This window comes from Pan paniscus, chromosome 15, assembly GCF_029289425.2.
Source record: "Pan paniscus chromosome 15, NHGRI_mPanPan1-v2.0_pri, whole genome shotgun sequence".
Classification (NCBI taxonomy): Eukaryota; Metazoa; Chordata; class Mammalia; order Primates; family Hominidae; genus Pan; species Pan paniscus.
The window spans coordinates 44424512-44438607 of NC_073264.2; the positions used below are offsets into that span (position 1 = coordinate 44424512).

The following is a 14096-nucleotide window of genomic DNA, read 5'->3' on the forward strand; positions in this document are numbered from 1 at the left end:
GGGTCTGACTTTGTTGCCTAGACTGGAGTGCAGTGGTGAAATCATTGCTCACTGCTGGCTCCCACTCCTGGGCTGGCTTATTCCTTAGTAGCTGGCTACTAAGTAGTAGCTCCTTAGTAGCTGGCTAATTTCTAAATTTTTCATAGAGATGGGGTCTCACCATATTTTCTAGGCTAGTCTTCAAACTTATTCATTTTTTTCTTAATTATTAGTTGTGGAATTTGAAAAAAATTACTTATATGTGCTTTAATATAACATACATAAAACAGAAGTCTAAATTTTCCCACCATATATGCAATGTATTAAAATAACTGATACATTTAACATGCTTAGCACAGTGCCTAATGGAAATTAACTGCTCCATGTATTTACTACCATCATCATCACTTATGTTTTCGCTATTGTTTTTGTGCTTAAATCTTTTTTTGGCTCAGGTAAGTGCTAGATAATGACAAGAGAATTTCTATATTCATATATCACTTTACAACTTTGACAAATTTTGTGACTTTCTAGACTTATTGTCCTTTGAAAATAAAGCAATAAAATAGGATTGCTGTCATAATTTCAACTACAATAACAGAAATAGCAGGTTTTTACATGAATTTTCTGTAATTAATCTGTCATATATCTGTAAAACAAAGGAACGCTAATCAATGTTCTTTATTCTCTTACAGAAATGTAACCTTTTAAAAACAACTAAAAATATTTTCATTCATTATTTTAAAAAAAGACTTGATATTCAAATGGTTTGTATAGTAATGTTATTTTAAAAGTACTACTTTCAAAAAACAGATTTATACAAATATATGAAAGGAAAGATTGCCATTATATAAGTATTGCCCTATTTTAAAGAGTAAGTACAGAAAATAAAATGCAGAAGTAAAATGAAATACAGACATAGATGAAATTGATAATTTCAAGATTAAGAGAAAATAATTAGTAAATTCTAAGTTTGTATACCACTTATCAGCTTAGTCAAAGAAAAACATTGGTCCATCCACAGAAGAAAATATAAGGAATAAACATCTTTAGTTGTTTGCATAGTATACGAAAATTATTTTTGTTAATTAATATAATAATCTTCACACTTTTCAGAAATTAAAACTTAATGTCTTGATTTTCCTGCCTCTTAGAATTTGATCCTGCATTTTCTACTAATTTATGATTAATGGTGATGGAGATTGCTTTTTTCCTAAGTGTCTGTTTCTACCTCTACATAATTATAGAAATTTTAGCCGACAATCTGTTTGCAAAACACTTTTGCTTCTTGATTTGGTCATGTGACAAGACAGTGAACAATGGGATGAAAAGGAAATGTCATATATCAGTTTGAACAGACTTTCTTAAAATCTAGTTGGCATTCATACCCTTCTCTCTATTACTTTGTTCCTTTCTCTACCATGTTGGTGATTTTGGTCACATAATAAGGATAATTGTGCAGTAAGCTGAAAGAAGCCTGGATCCCAAAGAACTTTGAGAAACATCATGATAGTATCATCCTTGTATTACATACATAAACACATACACAAATGAGATCAATATTTTCTTTAAAACAATGCTATTTTACTGTCAGTTTAAAACCAACTTAAAATTTGCTAATACATAAATTTTATTCATAACTTGTTTAAACCCTATATGGAATTGACAGTCTAAGCCAAATATTTGATATGCTATTGCTGTGTATTTCGGCCTTCTTTGTAGAAGTGTTGGAACCATGGGCTTAATTTTGGCCAGTCACCTCTAAGTTGAAGTAATGTGTGCATGTCTCATCCCTACCTCTTACTGCTGGAACACTGCCTTTAAGACACAAATGGTCCAGACTATCCAGTTAAAATCAAGGAAGGGCACAAGAATTGCATCAGACACCTTGAGAGTGAGAAATAAACTTCTATTGATTTATGCCATTGGGATAGGGTTGGGAGGAGTATGACTCTTGCTAAGTAGTTTAAATGCATTTGCTTCATTTTCTGATTTCTTCAGGTCCACATAGTAAGTCTTTTTTATAAGAAATTATTGAAGCCCACAAGAAAGTCCTAAAAGTTTTTTAACAAAGTGCTTTAACACTGCAGACAGACTCAACGTGTGTTGGAACTGCAGGCAACAAGAGGAAGCAGCCCTTTACACAGGGTGTTTTCTTGTGGCAAATCTCTATAGGATGTGACCCCATGAGGTAATACACTCAGAGAAAAAGAGAAAAGACGGGAGGAAGGGGGAAAATAGAAAAAAAAAATTAAAATATATTATTTCATTAGTGGTAAATTGCAACAATGACAATATTTTTAGACTTGGTAATTTGGAATAAAATAAATTTATCTATATGCTAATATGTTGCAAATGTTCATTTTTTTCTAATTAATTGAATGAATACTTTTACACACAAAAAAATGTAAAGGACTATTTGTCTCCACTACTCTTCAGTTATAGCTGTTTTATGTTTTTAGCTATTTGACTACTTGAATATACAGTTTATTTTTCACAATGGAAAAGTCATAAATGGACTTCTAAAGTGAGCAATATAATGCAGAGATACTGAAATATAATGATTGCAATGAGAAGTCAGTTTTAAACCAACTTCTAAAGTGACCAGTATATTGCACAGATACTGCAATGTTTAAATAATAAGAACTTAGCTTGATGTTTCCCAGTGGAAGTGCTAAGAACCTTGTATATGCTCAAGTACAAGAAAAAAAAAGCAAATTTGTTTATCCAAATTAAACAATCTAACAGATTAATTTCAAGCTGAAGTTAATAAACTGAGTATGCTGAAATAGAAGCTGAGAAGAATGGATGGAAATTGGGTAAGAAGAAGTAAAAATCTACTTAATGTAAATTTTTCAGGAACCAGGAAACATAAGAAATAATTCAATGCAGAATAGTTTAGTTCTGTTTAAATGGAATTTATTAATTCAACAACAAATTTTTAAGCCCTTAGTATAGAATTTGGCTTGGGGGATGATAGAGTTAATGACTGTGAATTAAACAGTAGCTGAACTTTATATTTTTCGCCTCATGAAAATTGGCAAATAAAAATACTATATTTTAAGAACGGGTAAAACAATAAAAGGGAAATGTTATTAGTCAATTATAATAAAACTACAAAATCTGTAAGGATTCTGAAAGTATATAACTATTTCATTTGTGAAAATCATTATATAATAGTATACTAAAAAAGTCATTTATAAGGCTTTCCTGTGTAAGTGAAATAGCTGTATAAAACTTATGTAAAAATTGTCAATTGTTTTCCATTAATTCTGTTTTTATAAAATCTTTGCTCAGATAAAAAAATTTTGGGGGGATTTGAAATTGTTTGTATTTCAATAATTTTCACAGGAAATTATATCTTTAATTAACTATATTTTCTAAGATCTGTAGAAGCATTCCTTTCTTTTCAAGTTCAGTTTCTTTTAAGTTGAATATTGTTTTATTAATTCACTCATTTATTCATTCAATCATTCAAGAAAATTTGAGAATATTCTATGTTTGAGGCCTTGTTCAGATCTCGAAGTTAAAATGCTAAGACTATATTGCAGATGTGGTCCCTGCTCATGTGGATCTTACAGTATGCAGAATAGCCTATCCACATTTCAGAGGCCATGCAAACACAATTAACACATGGATAATTTTCAAGGAGTCTAACTTTTAAATTCTTTATTATGAATATTCAGAAAAAGTAAAGCTATATTTTTATATTTTCTCAATTAGTTTCCCTACATACTGGCATTTATTCTAAGTTAAAAATGTATTGGTGGAAATACGTCTAAACTTTTCATCTTTCTGTTAGACTACATACACCTTGACTGGTGCTGGAAAGACAAGTGATAGCAACAATTACACCATGTTAAAAACTCCTGGACTGGAACGACTACTTCTCAATAATATTTAAAGTATCTCTATAACTTATAATGGTGGCTTATGCAGAGTTAGTACTCAAAACTTATCTTAGCATATACCTAGGTGAGTAAACCTGAGCAAATTTGTGAAATGAGGAATTTAACTTTATATTTTGGTGACCTACACTCACCAACAATTAATTAGAATATAGTAAAGAAATAGAGAGAAACTAAAAATAGAAATAAATGAAAGCAACCTGCTTCTACATTTATAATTTTACTCAATGGATGGATATATAGACAGACATAAATGAATACACAGAGATAGATATAAATATAAATATAAATATAAATCAGCCCCCAGTTGTCAACTAGGGACAATTGTGCCCTACAGTGCACATTTGGCAATATCTGGGAAAATTTGGCTTGTCACACTTTGGGCTAAGATTGCTACTGGCATCTGACAGATTGGACCCAGTGATAATATGAAACATATTACAATAAACAGAATATGCTCCACCCCAAGAAATAATTGTTTGGTTTTGAAATCAATAATGCCAGTGTTATGAAAGGTAGCAAGGCATTTGATGTGAACACAGATACAATGAATTTATCTTAATTCTGCATAAAAAGTAAATTATAATTAACAAGTTCTCTGAGCAATTACATTTCCATGTATACTCACTATGTATACAAATCTGTGTTTATAGAATGCAGATACTTGGTAATCTATATCTATTCTTTAAGATGAAAGCAAGACAATGTTTACCCATATACAATAGCAATATTAATGAAAGGAAAAGAAATTTAAGAAGTATCAGTCATTATGCAATCTAAAAACAAGAATTTCAACCTAGAGCAAGGAACATTTCAAAGATGGTTTAAAAATGCCTTTTTCCTTTTTTTCATTTATTTTACTTTTCTTTCTGTTGGAAACAAAACAGTTGTCTTAATTTTTAATCTGAATTCTGATTATACGAGTAAATTCATCACAGTTATTCAGAGCATTTAAATAGGATCATAAACACATTCAGCGTTCTGCTCTTGTCCAAGGTGTCAGGCACCATGCTAGAGCCCCACAATATCACCCTCCAAGTCTCACAGCAAATGCAGATGAGACTTTTTGCATTGATTATGAAGCCTTCTATGACATCTGCTTCAGAACCCTAAAGCTGCCCATGCCCACCTAGAGTGACCTAAACTTCCTAGTATCTGCCACCATAAATGGGTTTGCCACCTGCCTGCGATTCCCAGGCCAGCTGAATGCTGACCTGTGGAAGCTGACCATGAACATCATCCCATTCCCCTACCTGCACTTCTTCATGCCTGGCTTTGCCCCACTGACCAGCCAGGGCAGTCAGCAGTACCAGGCCCTGACCGTGGCTGAACTCACTCAGCAGATGTTTGACACCAAGAATATCACAGCTGCTTGTGACACCCCACCTCGTTATGGCTGCTACCTAACAGTTCCTGCCATTTTCAGAGGCCACATGTCCACATGGGAAGTGGATGAGCAAATGCTCAATGTTCAAAACAAGAACAGCTGCTACTTTGCTTATTGGCTCCCCAACCATGTGAAAACAGCTGTCTGTGACATCCCACCCCAGGGGCTAAAAATGTCTGACACCTTTATCAGCAACAACACGGCCATCCAGGAGCTGTTCAGGCCACATCTCGGAGCAGTTCACAGCCATGTTCAGGTGCAAGGTCTTCCTGCACTGCTATATGAGTGAGGGCATGGATGAGATGGAGTTCACTGAGGCCAAGAGCAGCATGAACAATCTTGTGTCCAAGTACCAACAGTACTACCAGCATGCCACAGTTGAGGAGGAGGTAGAGTTTGAGGAGTGTGCTGAGGAGGAGGTGGCCTACATCCTTCTGTTACTGGGTAATAGTAGAAGGAGTATGGGGATTCTCTATTTACTCACAGTGTGTTCTGGGATAGCCATGTCTCACTGTGCACTTATTCTTCATGTCTTTACCTCACAACTTGTTGCATTTTAAAGCATTTTCATAGTATGTGGTTTTGTCTAATAAAGCATTCTCATAGAAAAAAAAAAGAAGGTTACTTGAAAAATATAAAGTGTGGTATGCTTTTTTAAAAGATAACTATAGGGTATTACATGTAAAATTGCCCCATAAACAATTTTATAGACTAGCTGTAATTAAAGAAAATCAGGTTATTTCTCATCTATATTACAAATTTTACTTAGACCATAAGGATTACAGAAAGTCAAATTTCATTTTCTAAATCCAGGCATTATGTCACTGAGTATTTAGCTAATTTAAGAAATTTGAGTGGCCTCCCAGTGAGAATAATGTTTTCGTTCATTTATTTATTTCCAATAAATAGGTAATAAATGTTTTCCATGTGCCAAGCATTGACCTAGGTCCTATGGACACAAAAGTTGATAAACTAAACATGGTTCTAGTCTTCACATATTATGTAATCCAATTAGAAAGACATATTATGGGCAAAAATTAAAAAATACATGAATAATTTGGGATTTTGAAATGTAATGACAAATAAACAAGGTGTTATGAAAATCATAGCAAAACTGGAAGGCCCTGACTTAGTGTAGTCACACAAGTTCATCTACTGAGTTGATATTTATCCTCAGTTCTGAAACATGAAAAGAAGGCAGAGAGGAAGGCTGAATAAAAATAAAATTGTAAAGATATTCTGATAAATGAAAAAGTTCAACCTGCTATATCAGTGGTCTCCAGAGCAGAGTGCTCAAGATGATTTGTTGAGGATTAAAAACAAATTGTTAAAGATCTTATTTATAGTCATCTTTTTATCTAAGGAATAAGAAAGGCAATAATTTTATAAATGAGTAATGCATTAATTGATAGTAGCAGGTGAATCCATGGCCACACTAACACTTGAAATGAAATAAAAGTAAAGTGAGAGATCTACAAGATAGACAATTGCAGTGGAAATTTATCATGCTTCTTTTTTCTCCCTAAGACTGCTTCAATTGACTATAGGTTCCATTATCTACAATATTGAAATTTGGCCTTAAATAGTAGGTGACTAGTTTTCAATGATTCCTGTTTAGAAACTGAGGCTTCAATGTAATGATGATACTGATATGAAGAAGCAAAAATAATTGATACAGCTGGTATTGCTACTCCTTAAAGTGTTCTTCTCAGCCATATTATGGTATAAAAATAATGGCAATCTAAATTGAAATATCAAAAGTGGCAATGAGATACAGCATTTGGCATTATCAAAAGATTATCTGAAATATGAATTTCTGAGTAATCTTCTACTAGTATTAAAAATAAATTATGCCCTTTGCATGTATTGTAAAGGCATCTTGGCGCCATCTTGGCTCACCTCAACCTCTGGCTCACCTCAACCTCCACCTCCCAGGTTCAAGCGATTCTCCTGCCTCAGCCTCCCGAGTAGCTGGGATTACAGGCATGTGCCACCACGCCTGGCTTTTTTTTTGTATTTTTTTTAGTAGAGATGGAAGAGTCACTTTCATATATGTTATCCTCTTCTGAAAAGTGGTCCAAAGTTCCTTTCTAGCCTTTTTAACTAAAAAACTCTCTCCATTGTGGCTACTCTGATGCATACAGATATATAGATATAGACATATACACACATATGTTGTATATACAGTCACACACAGTGTACCTCTACCTGGCCACACCTCTTACGCCTATAGAAACCTAACCTCGTTCCAAATGACTTATCTCATGAGGCCTGAACTATATCTTTGCTTTACTAGCCCCTACCAATTTCTAGCCTCTAAAATGATCCTCTCACTTTTAGAAAGTGCATTTTACTAATATTCTTGAGTTTAACCATCTCTGCACACTCCACAGTAACTTGTATCCCTTCTTTCTCAATCCTCCCAGGTGCTTGCATGCAGTTTAATTGTATATCTGATCAAAGTAACTTCCACTATAGGTTGAGACTTCTGGGAAGGTGTGTTTGCTGGGTATTTTAGTTACCTAACTCTAATCATTTAATCAGTTTTAATCATTTTAATCAGATTTAATTAGTTATCTAAATCTAATCATAACTCTAATCTAAGTCACCATTCTCCGTTCTTCCTACTAAAATTTTCTACAGTGTCTGCATGTATAATTCTGCTGTTTTAAGCTACTGCAGTTCTTAAACACCAGCTACGTGTGGTTTGCATTAGTCAGGGTTCTCCAGAGGGAAAGGACCAATAGGATATACGTATATATAAAAGGGAGCTTATTAGGGATAACTGGCTTACACGATTACAAGACGAAGTCCCACAACAGGCTGTTTGCAAGCTGGGAAAAGCGGAAGCCAGTAGCATGGCGCAGTCCAAGTCCAAAAGCCCCCAAATTAGGGAAACCAACAGCACAGCCTTCAGTCTGAAGCCAAAGGCCTGAGGGCCCCTGGGAGGCTCCTGGTGAAAGTCCCAGAGTCCAAAGGCCAAATAACGTGAGAAGGAGGAGAGCAAGCAAACACATGGCATGAAAAGAGAGAGAAAGTCAGAAGATCAGCAAGCCAGCTTATACCTCTTCTTCCTCCTACTTTGTTCTAACATACTGGTAGCCCATTGGATGGCGCCCACCAATATTGAGGGTGGGTCTTCCTCTCCCAGTCTTCTGACTCAAACGCCAGTCTCCTCTGGCAACACCCTCACAGACACATTCAGAAACAGTGCTTCACAAGCCATTTAGGCATCCCTCAATCCAGTCAAGTCGACATCTAATATTAACTACACAAGTCCATCCCTTGTCAGCTTGGCACCCATACACATCTTCTTAAATCATACTTAATCTCCAAATAAAGACAATAACAAGGTCATAATTCTGCTAAGATAATAAAATTATCCTTCATACAACCAAAAATACACTAACCTAAATATGATTACATAAAATTAACAATACTTAAATGCTGATTTGAAGTCAATAAATCTGTTACATAATAAATAATAATAAAGGTAATAAAACAAATATATTTGCTTAATACAGGTGTGTATATGCACAAATTTATTCTTAACAAAATAAGGAAGAAATACTCATAAAAATTACCATCTTCATTTCTTTAATTAGCTGCATGGTTGCAGCTGGTATTTGATAACTACCTTCTTCTACTATCCATTCTGTATTTCCTTTGCTTTTTGTAAGCACCTCTTGGCAAAAGCATTACATGTGGGAAAGGCATATCTATATCCAGAGGAAGTGTTTATTCAGTAAGATAAACTGCTGCCCCTTCCATGATGGAAGTGGTCCAATGTAATCAACCTGCCACCAGGTAGCTGGTTGATCACCCAGAGGAATGGTGCCATATCCATGTCTCAGTGTTGGTCTCTGCTGCTAGCAGATTGGGCACTCAGCAGTGGCCATGGCCAGGTCAGTCTTGGTGAGTGGAACTTCATGTTGCTAAGCTCATGCATAACCTCTACCATGCCACTTTGCTCACGAGCCCATTGAGCAATAACAGAAGTGACTGAAGAAAGAGGTTGAGTGTTGTCTACAGAATGAGTTATCTTATCCATTTGATTACTAAAATCCTCCTCTGCTGAGGTCACCCTTTAGTGAGCATTCATATGACACACAAATATCTTCACAATTTTTGACTATTCATGGAGGTTCATTCACATACCTCCTCCCCAAATTTCTTTGTTACCAATTTTTCAATCATGCTCCTTCCAAGTGTGTGAACATTCAGCCAAACCATTGGCTATAGCTCATGAACTGGTATATAATCACACTTCTGGCCATTTCTCCTTCCAGGCAAAGTGCATAACAAGGTGCAGTGCTTGACGTTCTGCCCTCTGGGAAGATTTCTCTTCACCACTGTCCTCTAGGAATGTCCCAGAAAGGAACCATAGTGCTACAGCTGTCCACTTTCAGGTGGTGCCTGCATGTCATACAGAACCATCTGTAAAACAGGCCCTAGTCTTCTCTTCCTCTGTCAACTAATAATAGGGAGCTCCCAAAGAGGCCATAGGAACAGGCTGAGAGAAAAAAGGCAGGGTAGCAGGAATGAGGACCATGGGCATTTGGGCCACTTCCTTATGTAACTTGTACCTTCAGCACCTCCTCAAGCCTGATCACATATATACCACTTCCATTTAATGATGGAATGTTTCTGTGCATGCCCAATTTTATTGGTAGGTGGGCCAGAAAGCACCCAGTTCATAAAAGGCGGTTTAGATTGCTTGGCAACTTGGTGACCCATAGTCAAATGTTCAGTTTCTACAATGGCCCAGTAGCAGGCCAAGAGCTGTCTTTCCAAAGGAGAATAGTTATCTGCAGAAGATGGTAGGGCATTGCTCCAAAATCCTAGGGGTCTCCACTGTGATTCACCTATGGGGACCTGCCAAAGGCTCCAAACAGCATCCCTATTTACCACTGACACCTCAACCATGACTGGATCTGCTGGGTTATGTGGCCCAAGTGGCAGCACAGCTTGCACAGCAGCCTAGACCTGTTGCAGAGTCTTCTCCTGCACTCACAACTAGCAGCCTTTTGAGTCACTCAATAAATAGGCCAGAGCAACACACACAAATGAGGAATATGATGTCCTCAAAATCCAAATGGGCCCACTAGGCATTGTGTTTCTTTCTTGGTTGTAGGAGTGGCCAGATGCAATAACTTATTATTCACCTTAAAAGGAGTATCTTGACAGGCCCTATACCACCAGACCTCTAGAAATTTCACTGAGGTAGAAGGCCCCTGAATTTTAGTCAGATTTATTTCCTATTCCCTGACATGTGACTGTCTCACCAATAAGTCCAGTGTGGTTGCTACTTCTTGCTTACTAGGTCCAATCACCATAATGTCACCAATGTAACGGACCATTGTGATATCTTACAGAAGGAAAAAGCGATCAAAATTTCTGCAAACAAGATTATGACTTAGAGCTGAAGAGTTAACATACCACTGATTTAGAACAGTAAAGGTGTGTTGCTGAGTTTGACAGCTGAAGGCAAATTGCTTCTGGTGGCCCTATGGACAGGGATGGAGAAAAAGACATCTAACTCATACAGGATGTATCTCAAGTCACCATTCTTCTCTATTCTTCCCACTATAATTTTCTCTAGTGGCTGCATATATACTCTGCTATTTCAAGCTACTGCTGTTCTTACACAGCAGCTATTTGGGGTTTATAACAGTTTGATTTTTTTTATTTTATATTTAATTTTTTGTTTCATTAAAAAATATGTAGTTTCTTCTCATTCTTTTATTTTATCTGAGTGGATTCTAGGAGATAGATTCTAAACTAAGGTAAATTCTCATATTTCTATTGGAATTCCAAGGTAAAAATAAATTGAAGCAACTTTTTCCCTTTTTTATAGTCATACCATTTATGTATAAGATTATGAAGGTATAAATATAACATGTATGCATACAATAAAGGCCAGTAAAACGTGTTTTTAAGTTGTCTATAACTTTAAAAAATCAATAGAATGATAAAAATTGAGGAAGAAATCACATAACATTTTCTATATTAGAAAGAATTATACCCATAATAGTAATAGGAATTATCCATAAATGTAAAACAACGTAAAGGAATTATATGTAATTATCACATCTCTGTGATGTATAAAAATTGTGTACGCATAACCAAACCTATTTATTCAAATAAAAACAGATCAGTTGTTGCCCTTTCTTAAACTATTCATCTTTTTCCTGTAATTCGTATAGTGTTTTGTTTTTCCTCCTTGTTTTTAATGTCATTTTGCAGAACTCTCTCCCTTTTTTTCTCTTTCTCTGTGCCCTGCACTATAATCTTTGTCTCTCTCCCTGTCAATTATGTTGTGGAAGGCTATTTATTTTTCCTTAGCGAAGTATTATTTTGATGAGAAAGGTCTGGTTTCCACAGAGTAGTGCCATAACCCTAGAGTTTCCAGAAGATTATATTAAATAAATGTTCAGATAGTACTAAAAAAAGTGTTTGTGTTGCTTTTAATTTAACCAGATTCAGCTATTGGAAAATCTCAGAGCATGTGTATACTAGAACCATGTATATTGGTGTGAAGAACTTTGGACTGCAAAAAAAGGGTTGGGAGAGTCATGAAATCGAAGGAGGGGATTGAAAACATTATCACAGTTAGGAGATAATATAAAAGGGGGTTGAAAATGATATACAGAAGTTGGAACAAACTATCCATATCCTACTGATTTTATTTTGTTAATCAGCAAGCTTTAGGATATATTATTAAATTCAAGTAAATAGATCAAGTTCCCAGAGATTCACAGATATCAAACATTTAAAGAAACCATATTTGCATCAAAGTGAGTTGGAAGTAAATAAAATAAGTGAGTATATATTATACTTTTTAAATATATAACAGAAAAGAAATTTGGGAGTTCAGATTTGAAATTAGAATCTATTTTACTTTAGATAATGTGTAAAGCATGGAGAAATAAAGAAAAAAATTAAGTGCAAATTACTTGCACTGCAATTTGTAATATGATCTTGAACAGTGTATTTTAAAGTAGTTTGAAAAACAGATGGCAACAAGAGCCAATTTCATTAAAATATATTTTTCTACTCTTTAATTTTGTGTCAAAGAGGAGTTTATCATATGCATTAAATATTCTGCACTTCTTACATTTTAGCTCTCTACATTTTAACAGGATCCAAAAAAATAGTCTTTTTCTATTTCCAAACTAGTACTCAGGAATAATATGGCTACTTCCCCAGAGGCTCCAAACAACCAAATGCTGATGCAAAATCTTTTCTATTCTTTTTAGAAAATAAAAGTTAATCTTATAGAAAAAAGAAAATAATTATTGATTAATAGAAAGGCTTTACTGATGTCTATTTTATCTTTAAGATATATTTAAAGAAGATGATTCATTACATTAGCTGGTAACTGGTATTGACCAATGAAATTTAATCTTCAGCAATTCACTTTTGTTTTTAAGAAAAGCAAACTCATTCTACATTGAATCAATAACATGACCAAAAATCCCTTTAAAAAACTAGGAACTTTCAAGACAATTCGTTAATTCATACATTAATTCATTTATTCATTTTTACACACACACACACACACACACACGATACTACTTTAGTCAGTAGGAAAGAGCAAGATTTTGAAGGGCTACAAAATTGTAATTTCACCATAGTTACTGTTTTAAATAGCGTTTTATATACATATTTATTTTGCATGCTAACTTAATCTAGTGGATCAATGTACAATATATGTCACTAACGGTTCACTGCATATCTTAAACAATGAGATATTCTTAGAGAAAAATACATTAATTTTAATATATTCTAATGTTAAAACATTTAAAAATTAGTACATACATTATTATTTAATTTTAATTACGTATATTACTCTCCTATTGTACTTTTAGTATTATGCACTGGAATGCATTTTCCTCACACTAGAAATTATGATGAATTTAAACTGTTCATAATTTTTGCAATTTAAGTGACATTATTTAATGACGAACAAAATGTACACAGATAAGAAAAGAAGAAATGTTGAATTCTAGGCAACTATCAGTGTAAAACTGCCTAATATACAACAAATCTCAACTTATTACTCTCCTGAACAGAAATGCTAGATTTATTGACTACATGAAACATGCATCCTTTATAGAATATGGTTTTAAAATTATTCTGATTTTATTAACAAAAAAATGCCTATCAACATTTTTTACATACTGTTTTAACTTATAAATATTACTTCATTTAAGGTTTAACACTGAACACTATGAGGAAGTAATGTTATTTTCTCATATTTACAAATGGGGAAAGTGAAGTATAGGAAGTCTTTGCTGACTTCTAATCACATTTTTGTTGCTTATAGCCTCTTTGCCTTATGTATTCCTGTAATATTTAAGCATTTGTAACAAACAAAATATTCCATATCTGTAGATTCTGTGCCCTGGATACTTCCACTATCTGAATTATGTAGACGCTACTTGTCTGAAGTTAAAGTACATTCTTATTTTTATATCTCATATCAATATTGATATCTCCTTGGAAGTTTACATGACCTCTCCAGACAGATTCAGGAAGCTCTTCAATCCTCTATTGTACATTATTTATACTAAAATTATAGAAACAATTGTAAATGAATATGGTTTTAATTTCTCTATTACATAACATGTTTGTTTAGTACAAGCAGTAGGAAACTTCCATTTTGGGGCCAATATATTTATGATATTTAGCTAATCCAGGGTAGAATAAAGATGACTGGGAATGTAAAGCAATAAGAATCACAGAGCACCTGCCAGATTTTTTTCTATTCCCACTTAGGAATAGGGATTTCTGATTTCCACTGGAGAAGATTCACCATA

At 34.3% G+C, this 14096-nt stretch overlaps 1 pseudogene; it reads left to right on the forward strand.

Annotated features, from left to right (window-relative positions):
* Positions 1–2165: 2165 nt before the first annotated feature.
* Positions 2166–5834, forward strand: LOC100994613 (tubulin beta chain-like; annotated as a pseudogene).
* Positions 5835–14096: the final 8262 nt, after the last annotated feature.